Source organism: Schistocerca serialis, chromosome 10 (genome assembly GCF_023864345.2).
Source record: "Schistocerca serialis cubense isolate TAMUIC-IGC-003099 chromosome 10, iqSchSeri2.2, whole genome shotgun sequence".
NCBI lineage: Eukaryota > Metazoa > Arthropoda > Insecta > Orthoptera > Acrididae > Schistocerca > Schistocerca serialis.
Genome location: NC_064647.1, coordinates 221,289,262 through 221,306,915, shown reverse-complemented (window position 1 = coordinate 221,306,915; position 17,654 = coordinate 221,289,262). Strand labels below are relative to the sequence as shown.

Below are 17,654 nucleotides of genomic sequence, written 5' to 3'. Positions count from 1 at the left end.
TTCATGTGACCAGAGATGAAACTCAGGGGGAGACAATTGCGGACTGTATTGTGGGTAATCTAACATTTCCATTTGAAAACGATGCAGGAGCATCTTCATTGCCCCTGCAGAATGCGGCTGAGAATTGTCGTGAAGACGAAACAGCACGACAGTTATGTAATGTTAGCTGCATAGCTTCAGGCGAAATTTCTCACCAGGCCCTCGTACTTGGCGGCAGACGCTATTTTCTAGACATCTTTACGCACTCAGTGCGAGCTCAGAAATGAGAAGAGCGACGTGATGCTAACTGGGGTTATACTAGATACACTACCCAACACATCTGTGCAAAGCTTTATCGGATTTTCATAGTCGTTTCCATTTCGCGACCGATCGGAGCTTACTTTCTGAACGCCCCTCGTATAAACAATACAAAGTTTACTTATTTTAATGATGACGCAAACGTGTGCTGTATATATTTCTGTAATTATACAGAGGAATTCTGCGATCATGTTATAAACGATCATGGACGATGAAGAAGAGTGAATGAATCAATCTCAGGTAAGGGACCCAGCTCCGGAAATAACAGAGTCGAAAGTTAAAAGGGAAAATCTTTCTTGTGACAGTGAACCTTTTCCACTGTAAGCTCTTTGCTTTCCGTACTTTTGAAGGAGGTAATATGGACCAAAACAAGAAAAAATTGTGTGGTAAACATACTTTAAGAGCTGTGAGCAGTTGTTCAGTAGAAGAAACGTGTTTCACAGTAGCGAAGATAAACATTTGCTCATAACTGTTATGGGAGAGACTTTAGACCCAATGTTTACTGGACATTCTTTCTTGTTTTGGTTCATACCAACTCCTTCCCAAACATGAAAAACAAAAAGCTTGCAGTGGAAGACATGCGCTGTCAGAGATATTAGAACTACTTTCTCCTGTAACATTGAACTGCGTCTTTTCTAGACCAGGGCCCTTCACCTCAGATCGATACATTTACCCTCCTCCATGATTCCTGAAAGCTTGTAACATCCTCGCAGGATCGCCCGGTATATTTACTAGTGACCCGCTTAGACTTTGCGCGGGCAGCACTTCGCAGTTCAACATCGTGACCGACCGGCGCCATTGTCATACGTCGTCGCTCCATGTTGCACATGTTGATCTTGGACCACTCTCTGTTTCTATTTCTCCACACTTCAGTACGCCTCCTTCCCATTTTCATGCTTAATCTGTGTTCAGTTTTTGACGGGCTGTCCAAAGGACCACCTGATCACTAAATCTGGGGGAGGGGGGGGGGGGGGGTGCGATGGGAGTTTCCCTTGTAAGTGACTTGTCCGGAGCAGCGTTTGCACACCACTGCATAGACGTATAATTACTATTTAGAGAAAGCGTTAGATAGCTGAGCATTAACTCCAAATTCTTGCACAACTTCAACGATTTTAACAGCGTGCTGCAGGAAAGTTCTCAGGAACCGCGACTTAATCGACAAACGACATTATACTACAACCACTGTGCACGAAATGTTCATAAATTATATATGGAAACCATCCTCGTCAATCAGTCTATTATTGAAAACAGTATCAAAATCCCCGCAGTAGTTCCTGAGATTAGCCTTCACATCCAGACAGAAAAACGGGGTGAGAGACTTGAGTTTGTCATACGTAATGATGCTGTGTGCCCGTTATATGTTCCGGAAGAGACCACTGATTCAAAATTTGCTTCTCGTGACGAAGCAGTAGACTAGCTTGCTATTGAATGAAAGATTCTAAGAAGGACTGGTTTCACACATTACAAAGTTTTTGGTGGATGTGGAACTAAGTAACCCTACTAAAGAGATAGTGATCCAGAGTATGGTTCAAATGGCTCTAAACACAATGGGACAGCATTTGACGTCATCAGTCCCATAGACTTAGAACTACTTAACCCTAACCAACCTAAGGACATCACACACATCCATGCCCCAGGCAGGATTCGAACCTGCGACCGTAGCGGCAGCGCGGTTCCGGACTGAAGCGCCTACAACCGCTCGGTCACATCGGTCTGCTCAGAATATGTATCATAGTAACATTTATTTAAGACTGTGTGCACAAGTCAAGGTATCACTAAAGATTTAATGCTGCGATCACTTTACGTTTTCGTCGCAGACGGTTTACGTCACGTTAACCCCCCCCCCTCCCCCCCCCCCCCCCCCCCGCAGCGTACTTTACAGCGCTTTACAGTGAGTATTATATAAAGTGGAAGCCTGTAGATGAAAATGTCCTAGACGCTAACATATTAACTACACTTATCCTTCGTCTTTTGAAGTACTCCTGCGCGCTATGGGATCATTATGACGCGAGGCTCACGGACGACTTCGAAAAAGTGCAAAGGGCAGTTCGTTTTGTACCATCGCGAAATTGTTTGCGGATGTGAAATGCGAGTTAGGATGGCAGCCCTTAAAACACAAGTGTCTTTCGTTGCGACGAGATCTCTTCACAAAATTTCGATCATTAGCTTCCTCTTCCAAGTAAGAGTATATTTAATTGGCTCCCATCTACATAGAGAGAAACTACCAGCGCAATAAAATAAATCAGAGATCGCACGGAAAAATGTAGGTGTTCATTGTTCCTAGGTGCTGTTCTTTAGTGGTACGGTAGGAAAATACTCTGGAAGTGGTTCGATGTACCCTCTGCCCGGCACTTAAGTGTGAATTACAGAGTAGACATGTAGAAAGAAACTAACTAGTATTCTGATTGTTTGTGAGTACATTCTTACAGTGTTGTAGCTTTTAAACGTGCAACTCATCGCGCTAAAATTCCAATCAGTAACGCAAGAGGTGATAGGGCAGTGTCTATTAATACATCTTCTCGCCGCCATGCTAGCGCCAGAAAATTATGTCTTATTTCCTTTTTATGCTGCTATCGCACGACTTCTGGCATTTCAGAGTATAAGGGGTACTCATCTTTTAAATTGTTATTACTTGTTTACTCTACAAAACTGCAGCAGAACTCCGCTGTAAGCTTTGGCATGAGGTCAATGATAGTGTTATCGTCGCCAAGGCTGCTCCAGAGAAGTTCTTACGTAAGGGAGAGTGGCATCTTTACACGTTGGCGTCTCTTTTGCTCAGCGTGAAACGTTGCCACTGTAGCAGCAGTACCGATTCTGCTAAATTATCGTTTACAGTAATATCCGAGAATTCTTCGATGATATTGTTCAAACTTGTAAAGCGAGGAAAGGAAAACATCGTCCGTTCTCGACACACCAGAGTTACCTAGTAAGTCTACGCCATCACTGTGAAGTGAGCTACAGACGGAAGGTGTGACGTTCGGCTCTTTACAAGAGCCTTGTTCTTACACCGTATTACGTGGCTGCATGTGGTACACCATTTCTTGTAGAGACGTTGGACACGCCGCATTGATGTGCCAAGAAATTAGACAAGATTCTCGTCCTGACTGAATGCTTCAGGCGACCAACAGCGAATGTCATTAGTTTCCTAGCCACACCCAGAATAGAGGCGATACCGAATCCGTCTACATAATGAGTATGAGGGGGTGACCAAAAAAAAGCGAAATTATTTTCAAATTGTTTACAAAACAACCTTACCCCCTTCAAAATACTCTCCATTACAACCAACACATTTGTCCCAACCGTGCTTCCACTGTTCGAAACATTTTTTACCGTCATCTTTAGAAATGGTTGACAGTTCCTCTCTCATTTTTTTCTTGCCTTCTTCAATGCTGTCAAATCGGTGTTCTTTCATTCCCCTTTTCATGTGTGGAAATAAGGAAAAGTCACACGGAGCCAGATCAGGCGAGTAAGGTGCGTGGGGCAGCAGAATTATGCCATTTTTAGCCAAAAACTGCCTAACAGAGATAGCTGTGTGTGCAGGTGCGTTGTCGTGGTGGAAGAACCACCTTCCCGTCTGTCACAAATCGGGTCTTTTTAGACGAACACTGTCACGCAACCATCTTAAAACTTCCAAATAAAAGCTTTGATTGACTGTCTGGCCTGGGGGAACAAACTCTGAATGAGCTACGCCCTTGGCATCAAAAAAGCAAATCAGCATTGTTTCGATATTTGATCTGACTTAATGAAATTTTTTTGGACGCGGTGACCATCACGTCTTCCATTGACTTGATTATAGCTTTGTTTCTGGGTCGTAACCATAGCAACATGGCTCATCATTAGTAATGACCTTTGACAGAAAATCTAGAACAGTTTCAAAATAGTTCGAATAGCTCTAAGCACTAGCGGACTTAACATCTGAGGTCATCAGTCCCCTATAAGTTAGAACTACTTAAACCTAACTAACTTAAGGACATCACACACATCCATGTCCGAGGCAGGATTCGAACCTGCGACCGTAGCAGCTGCGTGGTTCCGGACTGAAGCGCCTAGAACCGCTCGGTCACAGCGGCCGGCGGTTCAGTTTCAAGCTGTTGTTTCAAAGCATGACATGTTACAACTCTACGTTCCTTTTGTTTGTCAGTTAGAACCCAAAGAACAAACTTGGCAGCAGCCCTTTTCAGTCCCAAACCTTCCGTTAAAATTCTCTGAACTGAGCTCCAAAGTAACCCACTAATCTCTGACAGTTGATCAATTGTCTGTCGACGGTCTGTGAGCACAAGCTCTCGAATTTTTTCAATATTTTCATCGATTCGGACAGTTGATGGGCGTCCACAACGAGGTATGTCAGCAGTACATGTTGCCAGTTTTAAATCGAGCAAACCACTCGTACAACAGAGTTTTTCACATAGCGTCATCTTCGTAAGCTCTGTTTCCGACATTAAAACAGTTTCAGCGGTATTTTTACCGAACAAAAAACAAATTGTTACAGCTGCACATTGTTCTATTAAACATGGCATAATAAAAAACGAATAAAGAGCAAAACAGCGCCAGCAAAACAGTCACTGCAGATGAACAGAACACGCCAGATCAGCAACACAGGCGGCAGAGAACTGTCAATGAGTTTCGCGGTACACACCTAGCGGCAGAAATGCAAACTACACAAGCCCCGCCCACCGCAATGTTATCCCGTTTTTTTGTGTGTGTTTTTTATCCCGTCGTAAATTCTGCGTGCAAGTGCAACAAAATAGTCTAAATGTTCGTGGAGCGTAAATCTGAGACGGGACATGGGAACCAGCCTGGTGTTCACCTAGTGGGGTGTGGGAAGCGGCCTAAAAGCCTCACCCGGACTGGCTGACACATCGACCCACTATCGTTAATCCGCTGCACAGATTCGATCCGTGGCCGGTACGTTTCCTCGCCCTGGAAACGGTCGATTTAACACGTGCGGCTATCTGAGCGCGTTGGGCACGATATGTGTATGGTACGGGAGATGGCACTCAGTTCTAAACAATGAAAAGCGTGAGGTCATCTACATGATTATTAGTAACATGGCTGCAAATGAGAGATCTCAATTCAATTTTAATGAAGCAGTCCGCCTGCGTAGCTGGGCGGTAACGTGCTCGCCTCCTACGCAAGCGGGCCCGGGTTCGATTCCCGGCTGGGTTGGACATTTTCTCCGCTCAGGGACTGGGTGTTGTGCTGCCCTCGTCATCATTTCATCCCCATCACCGGCGCGCAGGTCGCCCAATGTGGCGTCGAACGAAATAAGACTTGCACTTGGCGGCTGAACTTCCCCGCATAGGGGCCTCCCGGCCAACGAGGCCATACGCTCATTTCCATTTAATGAAGTAATCGATCTTGATCGCAAAATATTTTATACATGGTAACCAGCTTCAGTCTTTAAAGATATTCTTTTCAGGCCATTAAAGTGTCTCCTTTACCGATCTGCTCGGTCGCAGTCGACGATAGTGCCTTCTGGTACATATTTGGCTCAGCTCGCCATCTCCACAGATCGCTAAAGGAAAAAATTTTTGTATGTCCATCCCTTTAGCAGAAGGTCTCTGGGACGACGGCCGTTTACTATCGTGACAAATAAAAACACCTCCAGCCGTCCTTATGATTTTATTTTATTTTGTCGCGTTGAAAATGGTTCAAATGGCTCTGAGCACTACGGGACTCAACATCTTAGGTCATAAGTCCCCTAGAACTTAGAACTACTTAAACCTAACTAACCTAAGGACATCACACACACCCATGCCCGAGGCAGGATTCGAACCTGCGACCGTAGCAGTCCCGCGGTTCCGGACTGCAGCGCCAGAACCGCTAGACCACCGCGGCCGGCTGTCGCGTTGAAACTGATGTTGTTGTTGCTGTTGTCTTCAGTCCTGAGACTGGGTTGATGCAGCTCTCCATGCTACTCTATGCTGTGCAATCTTACTAATAGCGACAAAATAAGGACGGCTGGAGGTGTTTTTTATTTGTCACGTAAGGAGAAAATGGTCTTCGAAGACTGAAATCGGTTACCATGAATAAAATGCGAACTATGGGTGAAGGCGAACATACAGATTCCATATTTCTAGATTTCCAGAAGGCGTTTGACACGGTGCTCCTGTGCAGGGTGTTAAAGAAGGTACGAACTCATGGAATAGGTTCACAGACATGTGAGTGGCTCGAAGACTTCTTAAGTAATAGAACCCAGTATGTTGTCCTCGACGGAGGGTGTTTATCAGAGTCTGGGGTGTCGTCAGGAGTGCCCCAGGGAAGTGTGATAGGAGAGCTGTTGTTCTCTATATACATAAATGATTTGGCGGACAGCGTGGTTGTTTGCTGATTATGCCGTGGTGTACGGTTAAGCGTCGAAGTTGAGTGACTGTGGAAAGATACCTAACGACTTAGACAAAATTTTCCGTTGGCTTCGTGAATGGCAGCTAGCCCTAAATGTGGAAAAATGGAAGTCAATGCGGATAAGTAAGAAGATCAAACTCGCAATGATGGGATATAGTATTACTACTGTGACATAGTGAAGTCGTTTAAATATGTGGGAGTAGCGTTGCAAAGCGATATGAGATGGAACGAGCATATGAGAACTGTGTCAAGGAAGGCGAATAGTCGACATCGGTTTGTTGGGAGAATTTTAGGGAAGAGTGGTTCACGTGTAAAGGAGACAGCATATAGGACGCTGGAGCGATTTATGACCCGTAACCGGTCGGATTGAAGGAAGACATAGAAGCAATTCAGAAGCGACCTGTTAGATTTGTCCCGGTAGGTTCGAACAACACATAAGTGTTACGGAGATGGTTCGGTAACTCAACTGGGAATCCCTGGACTGAAGGCAACGCTCTTTTCCAGAAACTCTATTCAAAAAATTTAGAGAACCGGTATTTGAAGCTGACTGCCGAACGATTTTGTTGTGTACATAGTTCCGCGTAGTCAGCGCGTACACAACTTTCCCACTAGAGCCCGCCCCGCTAAGCACAACAGCGCAGGCGCAGGGCTCGTCCGTCTCCGCACTACGAGATGGCGCTGTCTTACAGACAGACCAAATTCTGCTTCCGCCGATCCGCGTATTAATATGTCACGCAGCCAATGAGATTGCTGCTAACGTAGAACCTTTTCTCCTCGCGGATCACACTCGCGCAGTGATACCTGAACGCGCGAGGTATTATAACGTGTGTACAGACCTCCGATTAGTCTCTCCATCTCCACACCCTCCATCTCCTTTCCCAACACAACTTCCACCGTCTACCACTCCCGGATGATGAGCTTCGCCCTGACATCTACCCTTCCTATCAACTCCAACCCCCTCTTCCTGCCTCCTCCTCAGGGCTCCTTCTGAGCGGCTTTCCCCTCCTACTCCCCCTCCATCTCTTGTGCCTTCCTCTGCGCTCCCTCCTGCCCTGTCATCCCTTTTCCTCTCCCGCCCCATGTGTCTCCTGCCTCTTCGTGAACCCACGGTTGCCCCTCCTCTCTTCATCCCGCCGCTTCCCCAGCTGCCCCATGCTCTCCCATCCTTTTCCATCCTCTCTGACCTTTCCCTCGGCAGGTCCCACCTGGTAGTTTTATTCTTCGTCGTGTGTGCTCCAAGTGGGTTTTCAGTGTGTTGTTTCGGAGTGTTTTTAATACTGTGGCCAACTTTTAACCTGTGCGTGCGCATCCAGTGTCTTCTCTGTGTTTTAAGAATCGCCAACTGTGTTTTTTTAACTTTCTGGTAACTTTTTTAAATGTCCCCAATGAACGTCTACATGTCAGTGTATTTTTACCTCCATTTTCTCCCCTTACTCTGTTTTATGTTCCCCTTTTTTACCTCCGTATGTATGTATTATTTTATTCTTGTTTTAGTTGTCATGTCACTCGGCTGAAGAGCGGCGGATTGTGCTGCTGACAGCCCTCCCCTGCCCATATGGGGCTGGGGAATGCAATCACAATAAAGAAAAAAAAACTCCGATTAGTCAGTCTGCATTAGTCTGCATCAGTCTACATTAGTCTGTACCAGTCTATAGTCAAGTTTCAGTCTGTGCCTAATAAGATTACCATATTCCTGTACATAGCCATGAAGAGAAATGTATAGTCATTTTGTCAAATATCAGAGATATGTGAGAATAAGATTAACGTACCAAAACCAAAGGAACTTCAGATTGTCAGTTGTAAACAGCATCTAGAATCAAGTTACATGGTATCTATGCTTTTTATTATTTTAATAAATGTGTGTGAAAATTAATCAAGTTCTGTTTAAAGTTGGTCGCCGTCCATCTGCTACTCTAAGCGTGCAAGTGGCATTTCTATCGTCTGACCTAACGGCAGAAGATAAATACGCCAAGATAAGACCACGAGACAGATTGCTGACACTCGCCTACTTCGTTAGAGCGACAAGTCACATACACTCCTGGAAATTGAAATAAGAACACCGTGAATTCATTGTCCCAGGAAGGGGAAACTTTATTGACACATTCCTGGGGTCAGATACATCACATGATCACACTGACAGAACCACAGGCACATAGACACAGGCAACAGAGCATGCACAATGTCGGCACTAGTACAGTGTATATCCACCTTTCGCAGCAATGCAGGCTGCTATTCTCCCATGGAGACGATCGTAGAGATGCTGGATGTAGTCCTGTGGAACGGCTTGCCATGCCATTTCCACCTGGCGCCTCAGTTGGATCAGCGATCGTGCTGGACGTGCAGACCGCGTGAGACGACGCTTCATCCAGTCCCAAACATGCTCAATGGGGGACAGATCCGGAGATCTTGCTGGCCAGGGTAGTTGACTTACACCTTCTAGAGCACGTTGGGTGGCACGGGATACATGCGGACGTGCATTGTCCTGTTGGAACAGCAAGTTCCCTTGCCGGTCTAGGAATGGTAGAACGATGGGTTCGATAACGGTTTGGATGTACCGTGCACTATTCAGTGTCCCCTCGACGATCACCAGTGGTGTACGGCCAGTGTAGGAGATCGCTCCCCACACCATGATGCCGGGTGTTGGCCCTGTGTGCCTCGGTCGTATGCAGTCCTGATTGTGGCACTCACCTGCACGGCGCCAAACACGCATACGACCATCATTGGCACCAAGGCAGAAGCGACTCTCATCGCTGAAGACGACACGTCTCCATTCGTCCCTCCATTCACGCCTGTCGCGACATCACTGGAGGCGGGCTGCACGATGTTGGGGCGTGAGCGGAAGACGGCCTAACGGTGTGCGGGACCGTAGCCCAGCTTCATGGAGACGGTTGCGAATGGTCCTCGCCGATACCCCAGGAGCAACAGTGTCCCTAATTTGCTGGGAAGTGGCGGTGCGGTCCCCTACGGCACTGCGTAGGATCCTACGGTCTTGGCGTGCATCCGTGCGTCGCTGCGGTCCGGTCCCAGGTCGACGGGCACGTGCACCTTCCGCCGACCACTGGCGACAACATCGATGTACTGTGGAGACCTCACGCCCCACGTGTTGAGCAATTCGGCGGTACGTCCACCCGGCCTCCCGCATGCCCACTATACGCCCTCGCTCAAAGTCCGTCAACTGCACATACGGTTCACGTCCACGCTGTCGCGGCATGCTACCAGTGTTAAAGACTGCGATGGAGCTCCGTATGCCACGGCAAATTGGCTGACACTGACGGCGGCGGTGCACAAACTGCTGCGCAGCTAGCGCCATTCGACGGCCAACACCGCGGTTCCTGGTGTGTCCGCTGTGCCGTGCGTGTGATCATTGCTTGTACAGCCCTCTCGCAGTGTCCTGAGCAAGTATGGTGGGTCTGACACACCGGTTTCAATGTGTTCTTTTTTCCATTTCCAGGAGTGTAATCTGATGGTGTGTGTACCGAAGGTCTTACAGTACGCACACCACAAAGATGTAGACTTTTTTATTAAAATATGATCCACTTGAGCAATAAAAAGAATGCGTTAAATTTCGGCTACACGAAAAAACACACATTTAAAGGTTATGGATTCAACTAAATAGCTAGGAGCCGCAAGGTCGGTCACATAGAAAATGTTGTGGGGAAGACGGACCAGAGACTATGTCTTACTGCCAGGACACTTAGATCATTCAACAGTTCTACCATACTGATTACACTACGCTTGTCCTTACCAGTTAGTGTTGGCTGAGGACATCGAGGAAGTGCAAAGAAGGGCAGCTCGTTTTGTATTATCGCGAATAGGAGAGAGATTCTGACGGACAAGCGATTTATAGAGGCAACCAGCAAAACAAGGCCCTTTTTTGCGACTACATCTTTTCACGACATTTAAAAAAATGGTTCAAAATGGCTCTGAGCACTATGGGACTTAACATCTGAGGTCATCAGTCCTACTTAAACCTAACTAACCTAAGGACATCACACACGTCCATGCCCGAGGCGGGATTCAAACCTGCGACAGTAGCAGCAGCGCGGTTCCGGACTGAAGCGCCTAGAACCGCTCGCCCACAACGGTCGGCTCACGACATTTCAATCACCAAGTTTCTCAACCGAATGCAACAAGAGTTTGTTGATTCTCATATACGGGGAAAAGACCATAGTGATAACAAGAATTGAAATCACAGCACGCACGGAAATAAGCAGGTATCGGTTTTTGCCAAGTGTTATTCGAGAGTGAAATGGTTGAGGAATAGTCTGAAACTGGTTCGATTAACGCTCTGCCAAACACAAGTGTGAAGTGGAGAGTAATCATGCAGACGTAAGTGCAGTTGCGGAGCTCGGGTTCTGGAGCTACTGGCGGTTTTGGACACGTAGAGGAATTCGTGTGCTACGTAGCGGAAGTGGCAGAGCTCGGGTGAGCCGTCTGCTGCAGGCGATGAAGCAACGGAATTCTAGCAGGGCCGCTCTAACGTGTGAGGTGGTGCATTGTCACGCCACGCTGTCGTAACGGCAAGTAGCGGTCCAGTCGCTAGCAACAGTGTCTGGCCGAAATTAGGGCCATGCGTGAGGCCTTCAACGGATTCGACAGTCAAGTTCTATCAACCTACCAGATAAAAGAATCTTAAGTTTACGATTCTGTTCATAGCTGTAGTTCATCAGTTGCAGACTATTTCCGCAAAGATAAAAAGTCAGACGTCAACCTCTAATCGTCACGGCCCTCTTATAACCCAAAATCAATTCATTAATTTTGAAGTAAGTTTAAATCTGGGCAACTGGTCACAGTTTCACAGCACTTGGGACCCTGAGATAGTGACACTCTGCAGAGAGAGGTAGTAACGGTAGAATTAAAAAAAAAAAAAACAGTTTTCATAGTGCTCATTTGTGATTGTTCTTTGTTCCTGTCGAAAACTATAGGTTCGTAATACATGTCCATGCTAAATTCTGAAATGCAACTTTATATACTGATCTAGGGAGTGCTCGATTTCATTTTATTACATGAGTATCTGTTGTCGAATAGATATATTTCTATTATTTCACTTCGCGGTACTATTAAGTTCAACCTCCATGCTAACTCAACACATACATAAATCGTACTCCATACTCGTACTGAAGAAAATACTATTGTGTATCGATCTATTCATGCAAAATCATCTTTGGAGCATACATTACAAAAACAAAGTACAAATAATTGTTTATTATTGCCTATCTTTTTTTATGTAATCTAAATCGGAACGATCACATAGATAATATTGTGGGTAGGGCAAACCAAAGACTGCGATTCATTGGAAGAACACTTAGGTCTACTAAAGATACTGCTTACACCACGCTTGTCCGCCGTGTTCTGGAGTATTGCAGTGCGGTGTGGGATCCGCATCAGTTGGGACTGACGGATGACATCGAAAAAGCTCAAAGAAGGGCAGCTCGTTTTGTACTATCGGGAAATAGGGAAGATAGCGAAACAGACACGATACGTGATTTGGAGTGGCAATCATTAAAACAAAGGCGTTTTTCGTTGCGATGAGATCTTCTCGTGAAAGCCGAGTGGTCCTAGCCGCTACACTCCGGGATCCTGCCTCGGGCACGGGTGTGTGTGATGTCCGTAGGTTAGTGAGGTTTAAGTAGTTCTAAGTTCTAGGGGTCTGATCACCTCAGAAGTCCCATAGTGCTCAGAGCCATTTGAACCATTTTCTCGTGAAATTTCAATCACGTTTTCTCCTCCGTTTGCGAAAACATTCTGTTGGCGCTCACCTACATAGGGAGAAATTATCACCACGATACAATAAGAGAAATCAGGGCTGGCACAGAAAAAATTAATGCTCGTTTTTCCCGTGCGCTGTTCGTGAGTGGAACAGTGGAGAGACAGCTTGAAGGTGGTTCATTGAACCCTCTGCCAGCCACTTTATTGTGAATAGCAGAGTAATCACGTAGATGTAAAAGAAGTCCATAATAATCATAGGAAATGCATACAGTGTTTATATATGTTGACGTTTATAGATTTTCGTATAGCTGTTTGGTCGTAGAATTCTGGGATTTGAATCTTTAAGGTGGGAATCAGTCATTTCATATTATTCAAGATCGATTGATGCATTTATCTCACCATAATCAGTTTTATTACTTGTCTTGTTGACGTAGAACCATAAAATTTGGCAAGAAGCAAAGTTTCACAATATACGTAAAGGAAAATATCCGAAAAATATCTGTTCGTGATAATAATACGCGAAAAAAATATTTCCTTATCATTTGGTGTCCGACTGTTTGTCTGTCTCATCTGTAAAGATCCCTTTTTCTCAGAACCAGGTGGGCGTAAATTGAACTCGTGTCACATACTAAGATATGTGGCCCCTTGGCCATGTAGAAAACTTAAGCTTCTCAGTCAATACAATCAAAAGAAACGCTCATTTGTGTCATATATTTTAACACTCGCAAACTCATTCATCAAAACCTGCAGAATCATGACATTTGGCAAGACGAATGGCTACATAGTACAAGTTAAGGGGAGAAACCGAAATTGTTGATTCGTAATCATACCGCAAAAAATTCTTTTGGCGTTTGTCATCCGATTGTGTAGTCGTCCGTCCGTGTGTTATGATGCCGTTTTCTGCGAAACGGGACGGCGTATCGAGGTAAAATTTATATCGTCTACCAGGGCCCCTTGGCGGTGCAAAAATATTAAGCTTCTAAGTCAGTGCAGAAAAAGATATGGTCATTTATGTCATATGTTTTGATACTGCAAAATCACTTAGTAAAAACTATGGGGTACTTCACGTTGACCTAGAACCATGAAACTTGACAAGAAGCAAGGTTTCACAGTGCAAGGAAAGGAAAAAATTAGTAAATCGTTGATTTTTAATTAGATCACGCCAAAAAAGTGTTTCATTCATCTTTAGTTATCTGACATCAAATATAATTTTAAAGCATTCACACCACCGATATCTTGCCTAACGTTGTCGATAAAAGGCAAAGATCGTGGAGATTGTCGACTCCTAGAATGGATGAAGTGTCTGTATACATAATTAAGTTGCACGAAACCCCCAGATCTAAGTCCTACTATACTCTGGTCAGTTTTTTCCCCATCTGTCTACTTTTTATTTGTGTGCCGCTTATAGACAACAGATAAGTGAACGCGGGATAGAAATTCAATTAAAATCATAGTCTTATCGATGTATCGCTATGCATTACATAGCTATAGCCTTCTGCAATCGCTTATTCATTTTCAGTTCCCTTCGTCTCGGGTGGCCTTTATGCAGTCAGTGTCGTGTTGTGGGAATGGTATGGCACTTCTCCAATTTCATTTCGAGAGATCCAATAATACGTGCACATAGGCTACTATTACATCTACATTTAGATGGATACTCTGCAAATCACATTCAAGTGCCTGGCAAAGGCTTCATCGAACCACCTTCACAATTCTCTATTATTCCAATCTCGTACAACGCGCGGAAAGAATGAACACCTATATCTTTCCGTATGAGGTCTGATTTCCCTTATTTTATCTTGGTGATCGTTCCTCCCTAAGTAGGCCGGTGTCAACAAAATATTTTCGCATTCGGAGGAGAAAGTGTGTGATTGGAATTTCGTGAGAAAATTCCGTCGCAACGAAAAACGCCTTTCTTTTAATGATATCCAGCCCAAATCCTGTATCATTTCTGTGACACTCTCTTCCATATTTCGCGATAATACAAAACGTGCTGCCTTTCTTTGAACTTTTTCTATGTACTCCGTCAGTCCTATCTGGTAAGGACTCCACACCGCTCAGCAGTATTCTAAGAGAGGACGGACAAGCGTAGTGTAGGCAGTTTCCTTAGTAGATCTGTATTTTCTAAGTGTCCTGCCAGTAAAACGCAGTCTTTGGTTAGCCTTCCCCACAACATTTTCTATGTGTTCTTTCCAATTTAAGTTGTTCGTAATTGTAACACCTAGGTTTTTAGTTTAATTTACGGCTTTTAGATTAGACTGATTTATCGTGTAACCGAAGTTTAACGAGTTCCTTTTAGCACTCATGTGGATGACCTCACACTTTTCATTATTTAGGGTCAACTGCCACTTTTCGCACCATTCAGATATATTTTCTAAATCGTTTTGCAGTTCGTTTTGATCTTCTGATGACTTTATTAGTCGATAAACGACATCGCCATCTGCAAACAAGCGAAGACGGCTGCTCAGATTGTCTCCAAAATCGTCAATATAGATAAGGAACACCAAAGGGCCTATAACACTACCTTGGAGAATGCCAGAAATCACTTCTGTTTTACTCGATGACTTTCCGTCAATTACTACGAACTGTGACCTCCCTGACAGGAAATCACAAATCCAGTCACATAACTGAGACGATATTCCGTAAGCACGCAATTTCACTACGCGCCGCTTGTGTGGTACAGTGTCAAAAGCCTTCCGGAAATCCAGAAATACGAATCGATCTGAAATCCCTTGTCAAAAGCACTCAACACTTCATGTGAATAAAGAGATAGTTGTGTTTCACAAGAATGATGTTTTCTAAACCCATGTTGACTAGGTGTCAGTAGACCGTTTCCTTCGAGGTAATTCATAATGTTCGAACACAATATATGTTCTAAAATCCTGCTGCATATCGACGTTAACGATATGAGCCTGTAATTTAGTGGATTACTCCCACTACCTTTCTTGAATATTGATGTGACCTGTTCAACTTTCCAGTCTTTGGGTACGGATCTTTCGTCGAGCGAAAGGTTGTATATGATTGGTAAGTATGGAGCTAATGCATCAGCATACTCCGAAAGGAACCTAATTGGTATACAGTCTGGACCAGAAGACTTGCTTTTACTAAGTGATTTAAGTTGCTTCACTACTCCGAGGAAATTTACTTCTACGTTACTCATGTTAGCAGCTGTTCTCGATTCGAATTCTGGAATATTTACTCCGTCTTCTTTTGTGAAGGCATTGAGGAAGGCTGTGTTTAGTAACTCTGCTTAGGCATCAGTGTCTTCGATAGTATCTCCATTGCTATCATGCAGAGGAGGCATTGATTGTTTCTTGCCGCTAACATACTTCACATACGACCAGAATCTCTTTGGATTTTCTGCCAGGTTTCGAGACAAAGTTTCGTTGTGGAAACTGTTATAGGCATCTAGCTTTGAAGTACGCGCTAAATTTCGAGCTTGTGTAAAAGATCGCCAATCTTGGGGATTTTGAGTCTGTTTAAATTTGGCAATGCCAAGGCGTAGACAACGATACTGCCAATTCCTCCCTCCGCCCCCACCCCTGCCGTTGGGGAGGAATTTCTGTACATCTTGCGTCTGCGTGTAGTGTAATCGCATGGTCAAATGTGACATCGTGGGACAAAACTTTTAGGCGTCGTGTATCTGAGGTGGGACGTAGGCACCAGCCATGCATTTGCCAAGGTGGATGTGGAAAACTGCCTAAAAACCACACCTCTTTGTCTCTCTCTTTAACGTGCACGGCTGTCCTGGTGGGTACATTTCTAATTTCACTATAGTTTAGCATAGTGCTGCACCCATCTATCTAGCTACTGGTTTTTATTGTTGATTGGGTCTCCATTTATATCTTTTATTGCAGCGAACTTCCTGCTTGTTGGTCCAATGACCTTTCTGATGCCTTGACACATGCCACTATAATCTCCTTTGTCTCGGCAGATCTGAATAGTTTTACAAAGGTTGGTCCAATATCTATTTGCGCAATGGCGAGAAACTCGTTGCAGATCTGCTTTGCAGGCCTTGTATTCAGCTATTGCTCGTTGGTCTTTGGGATTATTCATAACCTATATATGAGCATTACGTTTCTTTTTTATATATAGACGCAACTCATTTTCACATTCAGTAAACCAGTCACTTTGAGTCCTACCCTGCATCCCAAATGCTCCGATAGCTGTCTGCATAATATTTTCTTTAGCTAGATGCCACATATTTTCGGCGCTCTGTGCAGTTATAAATTGCTCAGGATTCAGTTTCATCTGAAATCTCGGATACACTGTGGATTTCATTGTGACCTCGCGTCTAGGAGGGCTGAGTAGCTGAACTGCACTTCGCGTCAGCTGAGAGAGAAAATCGGGAAGACCGGGAGAAAGTGGTAGGCGAGAAAAGCGCGTTGCTAACAGCTGGCTTCCCGCCGCCGCAAGGGCACCCTTTGTGCTCCGCGGCTAGGCGTTAAGAGAGCTCCAATTCCCGCCGATGTTCGTGCATGTCTTCTGCCGTCCCTCCGCCGTTTTTGTGCAGCGTGGCCCCTCGGCGTTTCATTCGGAGCCCCTCGGGCGCCCGGCAGCCCCTCTGCGCATGCGCCGTCGTCCATCAATTGTCAGGCGCTCCCCCTCTGCCCGCTTCATTAGGTCATTCCTTTCAGTCGCGCCGCGGCCGCAGGCGAGTGAGGTTGTGTTCGAAGGGTCGGGGGAGTGCAAACCGCCACGCGTCTCCGTCGTCTTGGTGACCGACACCGCGACGCCATGGGAGCGTAGCAGCTGCAGCCGCCGCCTCCGTCGCACCTATCACCTCGTGAGTGTTCACCCACTGTGCAGAACAGCCTCTCGCAACTGTTGAAGATGCGACAGATGTTGTAGCATATGCTCGCTATGTTGTTCAACCGTGCGATGCGATATTGGAGGCTGCGTCGTGTCTGATAACGCCGGATTACGCCATATTGTTGTTTTTAGAATTGCTAGTGAGTCAAGCTGTTACATTGTTGTGATAAACTGATAGTCTTAGAGATAAATGCAAATGCTGCCTAAGAGCGGGTTTGATTCGGTTAATGTATGTCAAATATTGGTGAGTGTGTGGTGATATGCCCACCTCATACTGACATGGCGAAGATAACAAATGTGACTACGAAGTAAACATCGTGGTGACTGACATCTGTAGCGTAGCCCGATGTCTAGGTTCAGTCCATATTCAGTGCACTTCTTCTTATGAATAACGAAAATTGATAGGTAAATTGTAAATTGCTGCGTTATATAAATCCGCTAAGACTATTTCTCGATTTTTTTCCCTCATTTGCGTTCACAATAATGAGAAATTT

General features: G+C 45.1%; 1 protein-coding gene across 6 annotated transcripts in view; it reads left to right on the top strand.

The window, feature by feature from the left end:
* LOC126425276 (echinoderm microtubule-associated protein-like 2) overlaps positions 1-17,654 on the top strand; it is a 723,324-nt gene that overhangs the window by 346,610 nt on the left and 359,060 nt on the right. For 5 of the 6 annotated variants that reach the window (XM_050088243.1, XM_050088247.1, XM_050088246.1 and 2 more), the window contains exon 1: positions 16,993-17,134. The exons of the other annotated variant lie outside the window; for it this stretch is intronic. The gene's annotated coding sequence lies outside the window, so the exon portion shown is untranslated. Of the gene's footprint in view, positions 1-16,992; positions 17,135-17,654 lie in introns of those variants that run through there. 6 annotated transcript variants of the gene reach the window in all.